General features: G+C 43.2%; 1 protein-coding gene across 1 annotated transcript in view; it reads left to right on the top strand.

Annotated features, from left to right (window-relative positions):
- The window catches only part of EPHA4 (EPH receptor A4), a 109,489-nt gene that overhangs the window by 29,880 nt on the left and 65,570 nt on the right, over window positions 1-14,039 (top strand). The window lies entirely within an intron of this gene.

Genomic DNA, 14,039 nt, shown 5'->3' with positions numbered 1-14,039 from the left:
TTTTTTTTTAATGTACCTTCTCACACAAAGGCAGACTTTCTGCAGAACTCTTGAAGAAAAGCTTGACTTAAAACATTCATCAAATGGGTGCCTCCATAAACAAACCTACTTTCAAATTTTACCACGTGATATGCCCATTGTACAACTGGGCCAAATCCTGTACTCATAGAGCAGCACCTGTGTTGTAAATCTGTGGGTTATCTGGACCTTGAATATGGATGGACAGAGCTGTGATACAAAGATACCATACGTCAGCTAAAAGGAATTACTGCATGATGTGTCTTGTGAGTTCAGGATAGGAGAGGATTTAAAAGGTGAGTCTGGCTGAACTTGTAATACTTCTTATCCAGAACTTGCAGTAGCCACTTACAAAACTGGTATCTCTCTGGCTATTCTTTTTCTGAGCCTCTTGCTTGCTGGGGCTGCTAAAACAGGTCCCCCAAAACAGCCTCTGTACATCCAGTGCCTTTCCTTCACTCTGCAGGGAGGTGTGTTGATGCAAAGAGGCACTGAGTGCAGGTTTGAGGGAGACATCTGCTCTCCACAGTGCAAGCACTGATGCACCAGTGTGGTGGAGACCATTCTGAGTGCACCTGAAGAGGGTCAGCAGTGCAGCCTGGACAGCAAGCATGCGGCTTTCCCACTCATTCTAGATTGGCACAGTGTCACTGCTGGCATCTCCTTCAGGATGTTGTGATAAGCAACTTAACAGGGGTTCTGCTGCACTGGTATTTCCGCTTGTGACCTAACAGATCGTGCTTCAGTGCTACGAGCGATACACTTCTCCCCTTCTCCCCAGATAATTCCCTCTCTTGCTTTTATTTATTGGTTAGAAAAGACTGTCACAGATAAATAAGCATGTTCTCACTTGACTTGATAATTTACATGGCATTGCTGAAGGTGGTTTGTAATTTATACATGGAAAGGATTTGCTGATCTCATTAATAACTTTTCAAACATCTAGATAAACATGCTATCGCTCTGAATCAAGTGAGCTTGAAACAGCCAAAGTATTTACCTGCAAGGGCTTCTGGCACTCCACTCTTTCCCAGACAACAGAAGTTTGACAAAAGAATGTGGGAACTGCCAAAACGCGTTTTTCCTTATAGCCACCCAGATCACCCTAAGGTGGGAGATTTCATCTATTCTTGCTAAATTATTCTTCTCTATTGAAAGGCTTGTTGACAGGAGCAGATTCCCAGTGCTTTGATTTTTAAATAGGGACTGTATTTCACAGCTCTGAGCGCTCAGCCCATGCAGGCATTTCTCTGCATCCTCTCGAACATCCTGCCGAAGCCTGTGCTACAAAAGAGCAGGTAAACAATCTCCACAAGCTTCCTCTACTGAGGCTGTAAAAGGAGAGTTGAGACAGCCCTGGATATTCCCTGCTGAGTATGCCAGGTTGTTACCATGAGATTTTGTTTCATCAGAAGTAATCACCTCTCTTTGTATGGGCACTTTGTTATCTGGAGATCTCCAAGTGCTCTATATGCACTTATTGCTTAATTAAACCTCACAACAGCTTTTAGATGTATCTATTGTGAATTTTATTGCCACTTCGTAAGTGGATAAACTGAGGCAGGGATATTGAAGTTTACGCTCTGGGTGTCTGTGTAGTTATGCTCTTCAAATTAAGGGGCCCAAAGGAACAGCCCTGCTCTCTCTTCCACTGTTGCCTGCTTCTTCCTTGCCTTTAACTCCTGTGAGAAAGGGTTATCCATGCTTGGGAACCTCCTGTGATCTCGAGGGAGATGAGCTAGAAGTTACTGAGCAGAAGGTGAGGCCAGACCAGCTGGGAAGGAAATTAATTATTTTTCCTTTTAATACTGTGATACACACTGTGTCTGTGAATGCCAGAGGAAGGTCAGGCAAGCTGTCCTCAGCCTCTGTGACAGAGCCAGGAATTAGACTTGGGTGACTGTCTTGGTCTCCCCTGTAGCCGTGAGATCGCACCTTGTTGTGACGCATGAGGACGTGAGAACAAATGTAGAAGGATGGCTTCCAGATGCCTCCCTGCATGTTTGGGGTATTGTAAGTTAGCACAATGAGGAGAAAATCTTCAGCCTGATTTTCATATCTAGGATAGAATCAGGAAAAAAAAAGGTATCTAGAGAAATCCTGGGTTTGAGTCTTCCACTTTCAGAATGTCTTTGGTAGTGAATGCCATGTTTAAACAAGGGTGCACCTGCACATACCCCATGTCTGACACTTCTGAAAAGGTGCGATCTGTGTAGAATAAAGAAACATACAGCTTGAGCAAATTTACAGAGAAAAGGACAAACAATTGAGCTGCTGTTTTCCTCTTGTTGAAATTAATTAAGCTTTGTGCTAAACTTTGCATTGGTAATGAACTAAAAGTGGTCATGCACTCCAAATAGCAAAGGACAGAGAGAAGCAACTCATCAATGTATGACTGTATGACCCTCTCTAAAATGTCATGAGTAATCAAGTGTGAAGTACTTAATGGATCATGATTTGCACGCCACTGTTTTGATTGATGTACTACTTAGTAGAGGATTGATAGTTTTTTACAGTTATGTTGATGGGAGTCTCTCAGAAGCACCTCCATCTATTTTCTCTAGTGCTGGGGAGAGCCAAAGCAGTGTTTGTTTGAAGCCGTTGTCTTCCCAGCATCTTTGTTAAATGGTCAAAAATAGTGCAGAGTTGTTATCTTGCATAGACCCGGATCTCACCAGAACTGTCTATATTTAGGCATCTTCCAAAACCTTTGTGTCAAGCAATTCTCTGGGGAGACCAGAATGGCCTTTTTTTTTTTTTTTTTTTTAAATAATGTCATACAGCCATTTAGAGAGGATGTGATGATTAAACCATATTAAGGCATCTTGCTATATAGCTCTGGAGATATAAGCTTGAACTCTGCTCTGGACTGTTCACAGTTAACCCAAGGATAAAAAAGTCCAGAAAAACACTGTAGTTTTTAGTTTGCTGGCATGACATGGCTCCATCACAGTCATGATACAAGTTCAAACAGTAGCAGAAAACATTACAGCTATGCTGAGTTCTGCTGCGGAGTGAAATTCCACTTGCACAAAGGAGGCAGCATTAAAGGATTTACGTGCAGGATCAATCCACAAATTCTTGACAATAGACAATTCGTTAAAGGGTATTAACGTAATAATTATTTCAGCCAACTTGCAATGTTTCGTTAGCATGTATAAAATACAAGCAGTTCTAAAAGAACTGAAAATAACGTAGTAGATGCTCTTTAATACCTTATGAGTACACTCTTTTTCCTAAGTCCAAGACCCTCAGCTGATGCCAGCTGATGCTTGTGTTAGGAGCAAATAGACATTTTAAGCAGTAATGTCAGAGCTACGGGTTTGGCCTTTCCATGTCAGACTGCTCAAGCTGCTACTGTGCTCTATCACAGACTTCATCTAACTTTGGAAGTTTAATTGCCTTTCTACAGAGCTGTTGAGATTGAGGAGATGAGAGAGAATCCCAGGCTGGCTGGACAGTGCTTTGAGATAGAGATTTCTGTTCCCATCAGTGCTTTTACACGACTGGGGAGAGAAGCCTGTAAGCAGTCTCCTGAGAAGAGGATTAGGGGACTTGTTAATGTGGAGATTCAGGCTAATTAATCAGCTTTCACTGGACTATATTGTAAAACTTCAGTGGTGATTTTTTTCTTCCGCAAAATGTCGTTGCTTAAAGAACAAAAATCACGATTTTCTATGTTTTGTTTTGGTTTTTATTTTATTTTATTTTAAAAACCCCTTAACTTTTTACATTTGCTTAGAAATCTCTTAGTTTCTTGATTCTCCTTGTGCTGCTTCTGTTCAAGGGAACCCATCAACTTGTTCTTCTAATTGAGTAATTGTTTGAAACTGATTAGTTGACTCATCTCTTAAATCTCACAGCTTGTATAAAGGTGATTAAACTTTCAAAGTTAGATGAAGTCTGTGATAGAGCACAGTGACAGCTTGAGGACTCTGAAATGGAGAACATCCGAACACTTGACTCAGGCAGTAATATTTTAAAGATCCTCTTAGCACTTGCTCGAGTGTGCTAGCCATGTTAATACTCTCTGCATCGAAAAAGCACACAGCAGCTCAATTGCTGTTTCTGAGAAGAGGGGTTTTTATCATACCAGGGCATCTGTTTATTGTTTAAATATTTAAAAAAATAAAAATGCAAACCACTGAGGTGCCAGGTCCCCAGTTCAGCAGTACATCCCTCTTCATTAAAGCACTCAAATGTGAAGTTATGTGTGGTTTTAATAGTCTGCTGCATTGGATCCTACAGCTGCCTGGAAAGGAACGGACACCTCCTGGAGACATTGCAAGGACAAACAGTCCTTTCTGTTTCCTGCTGGTGGAGTGCTGGCCGCTTCAGTTGCGATTGCCAGTCCTAGCAAATATCTTCCTGTAGAGAGCAGAGCAGGTTGGGATTTTTATTCCTTGTGGAAAGTGCTGACTTCTCACTGAGAAAGGGGTTTTGGTTGGTTTTTCGACACCCCCCCCCCCCCCCCCCCCCCAGTCAGGAATTGTTTTACCCAGACCCTGAATTTTTAGCTTTCTAATATTTGTTTTGATTTCAGACAAATACCCAATGCAACAAATATTCTGTCCAGGGACTGGTTTTCCTATTACAACGTCTGGATGAGACTTTTCAGCTGACCCTCCTAGCATGGGGCTGGAAGCAGCATATGCAGGCAGTGTTGACAGGGCTAATGCAAGATCAGGGCACTGTCAAAGATCAGTAGCAATCGTGATGTGGAAAATGCAAACTTACCTCCAGCTATTTCCCCCCCAATACCACAGCTATAGCAAAGATGGGTGTTGCATATATAAGCTATTATTGTTAATTCATAGAAATACGAGATTTTCAAGTTTGTATATTTTTTGAGAGGTTTTTTTAGCAGTTGTGATCTATCAGCTGTGTAGCAAAGTTCAGAATAATTCTTAATAGTTTTTAAGAATAAAAGCTAATTTTTCATTTTTGGGCTTTTCCATGTATGTGCCTATTGAACTTATTTAACATATGAATTGTATATGTATTTAATTTTTTCTCTTATGCTTTTGACTGTCTAGTTCCCTTAGAAAAGGGTGACTGATAAAGTAGGTTTCAGCTTTTAAAATGATTGGGTTATTGACACAATTTTATTTCTTCTGTATGAGATACAAGTTGGTTTGAAAAGTTTCTGTGGAAGACAAGCATAGCATTTCTCTGTGTGAAACCCAGGGGAACTGATACTGCTTAGGAGTGGTACTCCAGAAACACAAACTCTGTCCCTATAGAGATGATTTGGAAGCGTAATGATGCCAGTGGTGCCATGGGTCTGTGCGTGCAGTATGTGGTGTCCAAGTGCAGGGCTGCGCGGTAAAAATGTCTGGCAATGACTCTGAAGGCTGTATCAAGAAAATGATACCCGGGCAAACAAGACCTCCTTGGCTGGGATTCATAGACCATTCTAGTTCTTGTATCGTACACCTGGCAGTTTTGTTTGTGCCCGTAGCTCTCTTTTGAACAGATTGCTGTATCAGATGTCCTGTCCTGTTGTGCTTGTGCCCTTTGCTGAGCTAGCGACTTCTTAATTTCTCCTGTTTTATTTCACTGGACTTCACATACATAAAAAAAAAAAGAAATTAAAGCTCTGGACTTCAGGAGAGCAGATTTTGGCTTGTTCAGGAATTTGCTTGTCAGGAGGGCCGTGAAGAAGCCCACATGAGCTGGTGGGTTGTAAAGGACAGGCTGGTGGAAGCACACCAACAGCCCATTGCAGCTGCAGAAGGCAAGGCAGGTGTAGCAGAAGGCCAGGGTGGATGGGCAGGGAGCCCCTGGCACAGCTCAGACACAAGAGAAGTGCCATGGAGGACTGTATAATCTAGCCATTGCCTGAGGATGCAGGGGAGGAGTTAGGAAAGCCAAAGCTTGGCTGGGGTTGGACATAGTGAGGGATATGAAGGACACTAAGGACTCCTGCTTCTGCAGGCACCAAAGGAAGGCTGAGGAAAATACGGTTCCACCGCTCAATGGAGGAGGAGACCTAGTGACCAAGTACATGGAGAAGGCTGAGGTACTGAATGCTTTTTTGCCTTGGTTTTCACTGGCAATGTTGACTGCTTGGCCTTCCAGGTCCAGCAGAGTCTGTGGAAGTGAAGTGTTTCAGGAGAGGACCGAGTTAAGGGGCACTTAAGTGAAATGGACGTATATGAGTCCACGCGACCTGATGGGATGTGTCTGAGGGTGCAGAGGGATTTGGCTGATGTCAGTGCACAGCCACTCCTTGACATCTTTGACAGGCTGTGGCAGTTGGTGCCTTGCAGTTAGCAGCAAGTGCCTCATCCCTTTCCCTCCCGAGGATTCAAGAAGAGACCTTGAATGGTGATCATGATTCATTTCCACACCAAAGATCTCTCTAGCTCCTTGTTCCTCACTTCTTTTAACTTCTGAAACTGAAGTAGGCAGTTGAATTTCTTGTCTCCTAGGAGCCAACAAAATAAAAATAAAAATCTGGCCACCTATCAATGAGGTCATCATCACCTCACCATGGATGTTCACCAGGCAGTGCACCGCTGGGTTGCTGAAGGTTTCTGGGTACTGCTATGACTACCTCTAGCCACTGCCTTGGGATGCTGCCCTCCTCTTCCTCGTCCTGCTGTCTGCAGCTAAGCCTTTCGTGATGGCCAGAAGGGCTGCAGCAGTCATCCACAGTGTAGCCACCATTGTTTGGTGCAGCATGGCTGAGTCCTCTCGCAGTGGCTGCTGTAGGTGCTTGTGTGGTGCAGGTGGCTGATGGAGAGTTGTCTCAGCGGTGCTGTGCAGCTGGAGACCATGTGCCTGGTGTCTGTCTTCTAACATTTAGAATTACTGCATTGTGAAAACCCCAGCCAGATAAAGTCTCCCTTGGAGGATGTGGACTTTGGCCTTGGAAGGGTCACGGTCAGCACGGGTTGGAAGGGAACAGCCCAGTGCATGATGGCATAGATGCCACCTCTGGCAACGCTAGCCCAGCCTGGGGTGGCCTTGCCTCCGGGCAGCCCGCAGGGGTTCCTGCGCTCTCCCAGGGCTAGGTGCCCCCCCCCCCCCCGCTGTGTTGGGTGCCTGGGGGACACAGGAAGGTGAACCTCTTGGCAGCCAAGTGGAAGCTGCCTGGCACACAGGCTGGCCTCGTCCAGGGCAGTGGGGAGAGGGGCTGCACTCTGCTTGCGGCCTGCTCTGGGAGGGGTGTAGGTGCGAGGTGAGCAGCAGCAGCAGGGTCACATCGCCCATAGCGACTGGCTGCCAGATCTCTGGTCCCCGCTGTAGGAACCGTCAGAGGACCACGCTTGTGGGCTGTCCGGGGGGCTGTGCTTTCCTCTGCTTCTGCCAGGGCTGCAGCTCTTCTGTCATCATGGGGTCAGTCCCCAGCGTTTTAAAAAAAAAAAAAAAAAAAAAGAAAAAAAACCCCAAAACCCAGAGGAGAGCACAAGCTACAGACTTGTAGCCAAGGTTGCTACACTGGGGAAAAAAAATAACTAAAGGTGGGGGTTTTTTAAGGTTGTTCAGATTGGCTGTGTGAAAAGCTCCTCCACTCAGTTTTCTGTTGTAGCTTTGCACAGGAGGTCTGCGTGCGTACCTGCAACTGTACCTGCATGCACAGTTACAGTGGCTTAAGCAGAGTTTGGATTTCATGTCACAGTACGTTTGTGCTCCAAGGTCCCTTTATTTCTGTTTTGAACTTCCCAGGTTTGTACCCAATCATGGAGTAAAAGTGCTCTGAAGTGAGTCTAGGCTCTTTGCCTAGTGGGATTGTGTTTGTGTTTCCTCACGTCATTCATGCAACAGAAATATATGCTTAGTGTGTAGAAATACTGGTTTTCTCATCAGAGATACGAGTTAAAGATGGGGAACTCCTTTTAATTTGCAGCAGTCATACAGTCGTTATTAACAGGAAGCAAAGATCTTACAATGGGAACATCAAAGGAATCTGACGCTATTCGGAAACAGCATTTGGTGCATCACATCAAATTCTACAACTTGACTTTTAAGAAAGGCTCAAAAGAAAGCTTTCTCTTTCCCTCTCCCCCTCTCTTTCCCTCTCCCCCTCTCTTTCCCTCTCCCCCTCTCTTTCCCTCTCCCCCTCTCTTTCCCTCTCCCCCTCTCTTTCCCTCTCCCCCTCTCTTTCCCTCTCCCCCTCTCTTTCCCTCTCCCCCTCTCTTTCCCTCTCCCCCTCTCTTTCCCTCTCCCCCTCTCTTTCCCTCTCCCCCTCTCTTTCCCTCTCCCCCTCTCTTTCCCTCTCCCCCTCTCTTTCCCTCTCCCCCTCTCTTTCCCTCTCCCCCTCTCTTTCCCTCTCCCCCTCTCTTTCCCTCTCCCCCTCTCTTTCCCTCTCCCCCTCTCTTTCCCTCTCCCCCTCTCTTTCCCTCTCCCCCTCTCTTTCCCTCTCCCCCTCTCTTTCCCTCTCCCCCTCTCTTTCCCTCTCCCCCTCTCTTTCCCTCTCCCCCTCTCTTTCCCTCTCCCCCTCTCTTTCCCTCTCCCCCTCTCTTTCCCTCTCCCCCTCTCTTTCCCTCTCCCCCTCTCTTTCCCTCTCCCCCTCTCTTTCCCTCTCCCCCTCTCTTTCCCTCTCCCCCTCTCTTTCCCTCTCCCCCTCTCTTTCCCTCTCCCCCTCTCTTTCCCTCTCCCCCTCTCTTTCCCTCTCCCCCTCTCTTTCCCTCTCCCCCTCTCTTTCCCTCTCCCCCTCTCTTTCCCTCTCCCCCTCTCTTTCCCTCTCCCCCTCTCTTTCCCTCTCCCCCTCGCTTCTAAGGATCTTTATTTATCACTCTCAGGGGTATTACAGTGAGTAATTAGATTGGACCAGGAGAACAACTTAATTTTACAAGAAACTCATTAATTCATCCTATTTAAAATCTTCTCATTTCACCCAAAACCCAATTATGCTTGTAGTGGCAATGATCTGGAAAGGCATTGTCTTGTAGGTATTAGGGGGGCCACTGGGACTCCTGCGGTATTCATGTCGGGGAGACAAGGGTGACTCCCTTTCTTTGACTCTTAGGTCAAAAGAACTAGTCGCTGGGACAGCTTGACAATTAGAAAACCCTGATGAGCATTTGGAAGTAAAACAGCTGTACAATAACAGAGGGGTTCATGGTGCGGGGCAGAAAGCTCATCAAAAGAGACTATCCAAACAATTGAGTTCTATAATTAACACACAAAAATCTGTTCAGAAATGGTAATAACAGTAAAAGAGAGCTGAGAAGATGCTGCCTACTTATGTGGCAGATGTGGTTTTGTTACAATCTGAGAGAGAAAATCCATCCTCTTAAAGAATAAGAACAACATTAGAGGGGAGAAATAAAAGTAACTTTTTGTTCCTAAGGGTGTAGTTAAAACATGAGCTTAAAATATTTCCAGACAGGGAAGAGACGTAGAAAAAAGTAACCAGTGATGAAAGGCATGAAATATGTTATCAAAGTATTTTTTCAAGTCTTTAAACACAAACTTCTTTTCTCATGAAAATTTATAAACCTGACACTGAAATATCTTTTCTTAAATTATTTGCTTTGTCCTTCATTTCACCAAGAATACTGTTTTAGGGTTTTTCATTGAAGTTGGCTTCAATCATTGACTTAAAAATAGTTTCCCCTCTTCTGTTGTGTGTGGAGGGAGATTTGATTCAAAATTGCATCTCAAGGAATTCTGAAATTTTCATGAGTATGTAACTGATATATTTTTCTGCTTAAAAAAATGGAAACTATTAAATGCATAATTTCTGAAATTTCAGCTAACTCCACAGATTTTTAGCTGCATTTTTCACTTGCCTGTGATAATAAATGTTCTCAGTGGTGCGCTGGTCCCTTTTGGGAAGGAGAGGTGCAGCGGGAGCATAGTTTGTGTTCGGTTGCTGATCCTGTCCTGGTTGAGGGCCCTTTCCTTGCAGAACTCATTTGGAGATCACAGCCTTCAGCACAGTGATCTATAGGGTGATAGCTCTGCAGTCCAGTGTTCCTGTGCCTGTTCCCTACCTCCCCCTGTACAGAACTGCCATTCCACTAGTCTTTTTTGCTGCTGCTGCAAAGCAGCTCTTCAGAACATCTATGTAAAATTTTCTTCTAATATAAGTTCATTGACTTAACTAGATCTACTTGAGCAAAACGATGTTTCTGTGCTTATTTACCCCATTCTCTTTATTAACTCCTAATCTGGAAAAAAGTATTTTTCTCAGTTGTGAGTTCTCCTCTTCAGCAGAGGCTGAGGCAGCAGGTAGAAACTGTTTCTTAGGGCCTTGGTCCCTGGTTGCCAGTGCTGCTGCAGGAGCTTCTGCCTAGCAGCTGTCAGCTCAGGGCTGGCTCGCCTGGACCTTCCCTGTCCCGTCTTGTGCTCAGAGCCCAGGCAGCCCCGCCGGGCTCCAGAGTCTCTTCCCTCCCCAGTTCAGAGTCCTGCTTAGCCTTATTGTGGGTGAAGAGAAGAGTGCCGCCTCCATGGCACTACTAAAGCCTCTACTTGGAGCTCGCTGAGATTTTTTTTTTAAGATATGCATGGCATTTTTTATGATTTAGGAACTTGTCAACAAAGAGATTGGGATGGTTTCTTTATCCAAGCCTTTGCAAGACATTATACTCTTTCTTTTTCTTTTCTTTTTTTTTAACGAACTATTAAACATGTCAAGCCTTTACCAAACTATTATGGAAAGATTCATTGCCATTTCAACAAGGACAAAGGAACAACTTAAGAGCAAACACTATTTTTTTGGGTTTTTTTTAACACCTTTAAATTTGCAAGAGTAATTTTTTTCAAAATATCCCTCCCCCCAAATCAGAAAAAATGTAGCTTATTTGAAAACAGTTAAAAACAATTTAATGCATATATTTTGTTGTAGCTGTGACTAAAAAGAATGTGACTAGAACCCCATCCACTGTGAGATGAGTTTTTAAATTCTGAAATTCCTGGCTGAAATTTTCTAATAGAAAATTCAGCATTCGGAGAGACCAAGCAAGCAGACTTTCCAGCCCACACATGCTTTTTTACCTTTTTTTTTTTTTTTTTTTTTTGTTGAGAAAGCAATGAGTCTGAAAATCAGGTTTTAATGAGAAAACGGAGTTTGAAAAACAGCTTGAGAAAATTTACATCCAGATTTGACTGAAGTTCCATAATTCTTCATAGCAGCTTTGTAGTTTTAACATGTATCATTCTGGTAAATACAAAAAAAAAAAAAAAAAAAAAAAGACCTATAATAGTAAGGGCAACCAAGCTGGTGAGGGGCCTGGAGCACAAGTCTTATGAGGAGTGGCTGAGGGAGCTGAGGTTGTTTAGCCTGGAGAAAAGGAGGCTGAGGGGAGACCTTATCGCTCTCTACAACTACCTGAAAGGGGGTTGTAGTGAGGTGGGTGCTGGTCTCTTCTGTCAGGTGGATGGAGATAGGACAAGAGGAAGTGGCCTCAAGTTGCGGCAAGGGAGATTTAGGTTGGATATTAGGAAAAATTTCTTTACTGAGAGGGTTGTCAGACATTGGAACAGGCTGCCCAGGGAAGTGGTTGAGTCACCATCCCTGGAGGTATTCAAAAAGTGCATAGACAAGGCACTTCAGAACATGGTTTAGTGGGCATGGATGATGGTTGGACTCGATGATCTTAAAGGTCTTTTCCAACCTAAATGATTCTATAATGACCAGCAATATTTGACAAATGCTGTCTCACTTTAAGAGAAATAGAAATCAAATAGATTTTAACATTAGAACTCAAAAGATATCAGCATAATTATTTCAAACTGATGTCCACTGAAGATCAATTATATTTGTTCTGAGGAAAAACTATAAATTTTTTTCATGCTGAAAATATTTTTGTTTGAGAATTTTTCTTGGATCTAGTGCAGATGATTGTAACCATGATTGTCATGCTTGTGGGTGATCTGAATGTGAGAAAAGACTTTTTTTCTCTCTTTAAAAAAAAAAAAATCAAACCCAAACTATCAGAAAGCACTAATCAAGGCAAAGCTAAGGAACTGAATTAAAAGTTTGCATTGCACATGTGAACTAATCTTTTTACAATGGTATCTTTCAAAAAATGTGTAAGAACCCCATTCATGCTGGGTCTCACCAGCAAATCCTTCCTAGAAAAGCAGCCGCGTGAAGATTTGTCATGAGCAAGCAATAAAGACTTTCAGGGAGCAGGTTCTGTACAGGCTTCTTGTTTGCCTACTAAATCATTAATCTTCAAAAAAAGCCCATCTGTAGCCTTAACAGGCACTGGTTATAATAGGTGTGTCAGCAGTACTTCATGCTAAGAACAGTTTTTACAGGATTAGATTAGAATTTTTAAGTGACAGTGCCATGGAGCTCTTGGGGGCAAAGAACTACTGGTTTAATGCAACACATTCTCTAATGTCCTTTTATGCCATGTGCTGAAATGTGGTGAATCTCTGAGCACACTAAAATGAAGAAAACTAAGTGTTCAGGAGCAGGTGATTTTTGAAGCAAAATGGCTGTGTGTGCTTTAGGAGCAGCCACAGCGTTTGGAGAGCTTTTTTCAGGTCTTGAAATATTAATGATCTTGGCTTAATATAGCAGAAAACAAAATACAGTGCATGAAACAAGGGCAAAAAAAAATCCTTGAATTACAGACTGTTGACCTTGCACTACCCACTGAATCCATCTATTCCGTTTTAAACCACTGAGTCTGAAAAGACAACAAGGAGGAGCAATGGTTGCAAAATCTTTACCTGTGACATTTTACTACCTTTCCAACAGCACGTTATAGCCCAAGCAGGATCTTCAGCCTTGTACTAGATTATTTATCATATAAGTATTTTAATACTAGGAAGATGCTAAAGACAGCTGTTCATTTAATAATTTCTGTGAGCTATGAAGTTCATATTAGCAGTAATGTTAGAGGTTACTTTTTTTTTTTTTAAAAAAAAAAACCCCTTGAATAATAGAAGGAATTTTGTGGATAAGAGCAATCAGCCTGGTCTCCTCTTGTATTCTGTTTTTCTATGCCTTGTCTATATATGACAGCAAGATTCTGCCTATTGGTGTCTGTCCTGGTCATATACAGGCTTAGGTGTATTTCTGATCTGAGCTGTGACAGTGAAAACTGGGAATAATATCTCAGATCAGCATCTGCCACTTGACTGCTGCTACTGTTAAACAAGGCACAAGAGGACATGTAGTGATAGTATAACTCACTCACCAGATACTGAAAATCATATAAAAAAAAATGAAAGGTAATTTTCCATGTGTGTGGTGGTTTTGTTTTTTGTTTTTTTGTTTTTTTCTTCCCCTGGGCAATTCACATCACAAGCAGAATAAGCTATTTTATATGAGTTGCCTTTGTGTACTGTGACTGCCTGGCTGCTAGGTCATACCCAGTGGGTTTGTATTTGTGTTCAGGGACTAATTGTCTCTGACATGGGGAGGCTGGGTTTGACCCCCGTGATTCTTCCTGCCAAAGCTGTGGTTTCTGATTTTAATTGAAACCCCAAGGCCGTTTGAAGTATGGCTAAAAAGCACCTTGGAAGTTGAACCTTATCTAATAATGTGATGCATGTAAACTCTGGAAGCATAAATCTTAGTCACTTTAGCAATGTGTTTTTATAAGATCCTCTGGTCCAGTGACAGCCAGAGCAAGTGAAAGTGCAGACTGATCTCCCAGCGCTCTTACAGATGGTGCACTGCACGTTGTAAAGTTAGGACTCGTTAAGGAAATCCCATAAATGGCTTTGGTTAATAAGAGTGAAGTAACTTGCTGTTTTATAAATGTGTTACTAAAATCCCTCTCCATTTCCCATTGGAGGGCTTCATACAAGAAGGAAGGAAAGAATGAGGGGGACTAAGGGAAGGGTAAAACAGAAGGAGCAAACCCTGGCTGTGCTGACGCCTGTGCCCCATGTACTGGAGCCTGTGCATAGCAGGGGAACCCTAAAGGTAGCATAGGTGATAAATGACGAGATGTGAGAGTGAGTCACACAGTAAATACTAGGAACAACCTTTCCTTTTTACATGTTTGTGTGCCTGGGTACATTCTCTGTTCTCCGTAGTGCTGAAAGCCAGTGGTGATGGTGGGCTTTTATCTCTAGCCAAGGGAGAAATTTCTGGGATGACA

The sequence above is a fragment of the Harpia harpyja genome, chromosome 12, assembly GCF_026419915.1.
Source record: "Harpia harpyja isolate bHarHar1 chromosome 12, bHarHar1 primary haplotype, whole genome shotgun sequence".
NCBI classification, from domain to species: domain Eukaryota; kingdom Metazoa; phylum Chordata; class Aves; order Accipitriformes; family Accipitridae; genus Harpia; species Harpia harpyja.
This window is presented reverse-complemented; position numbering and strand designations above follow the sequence as displayed.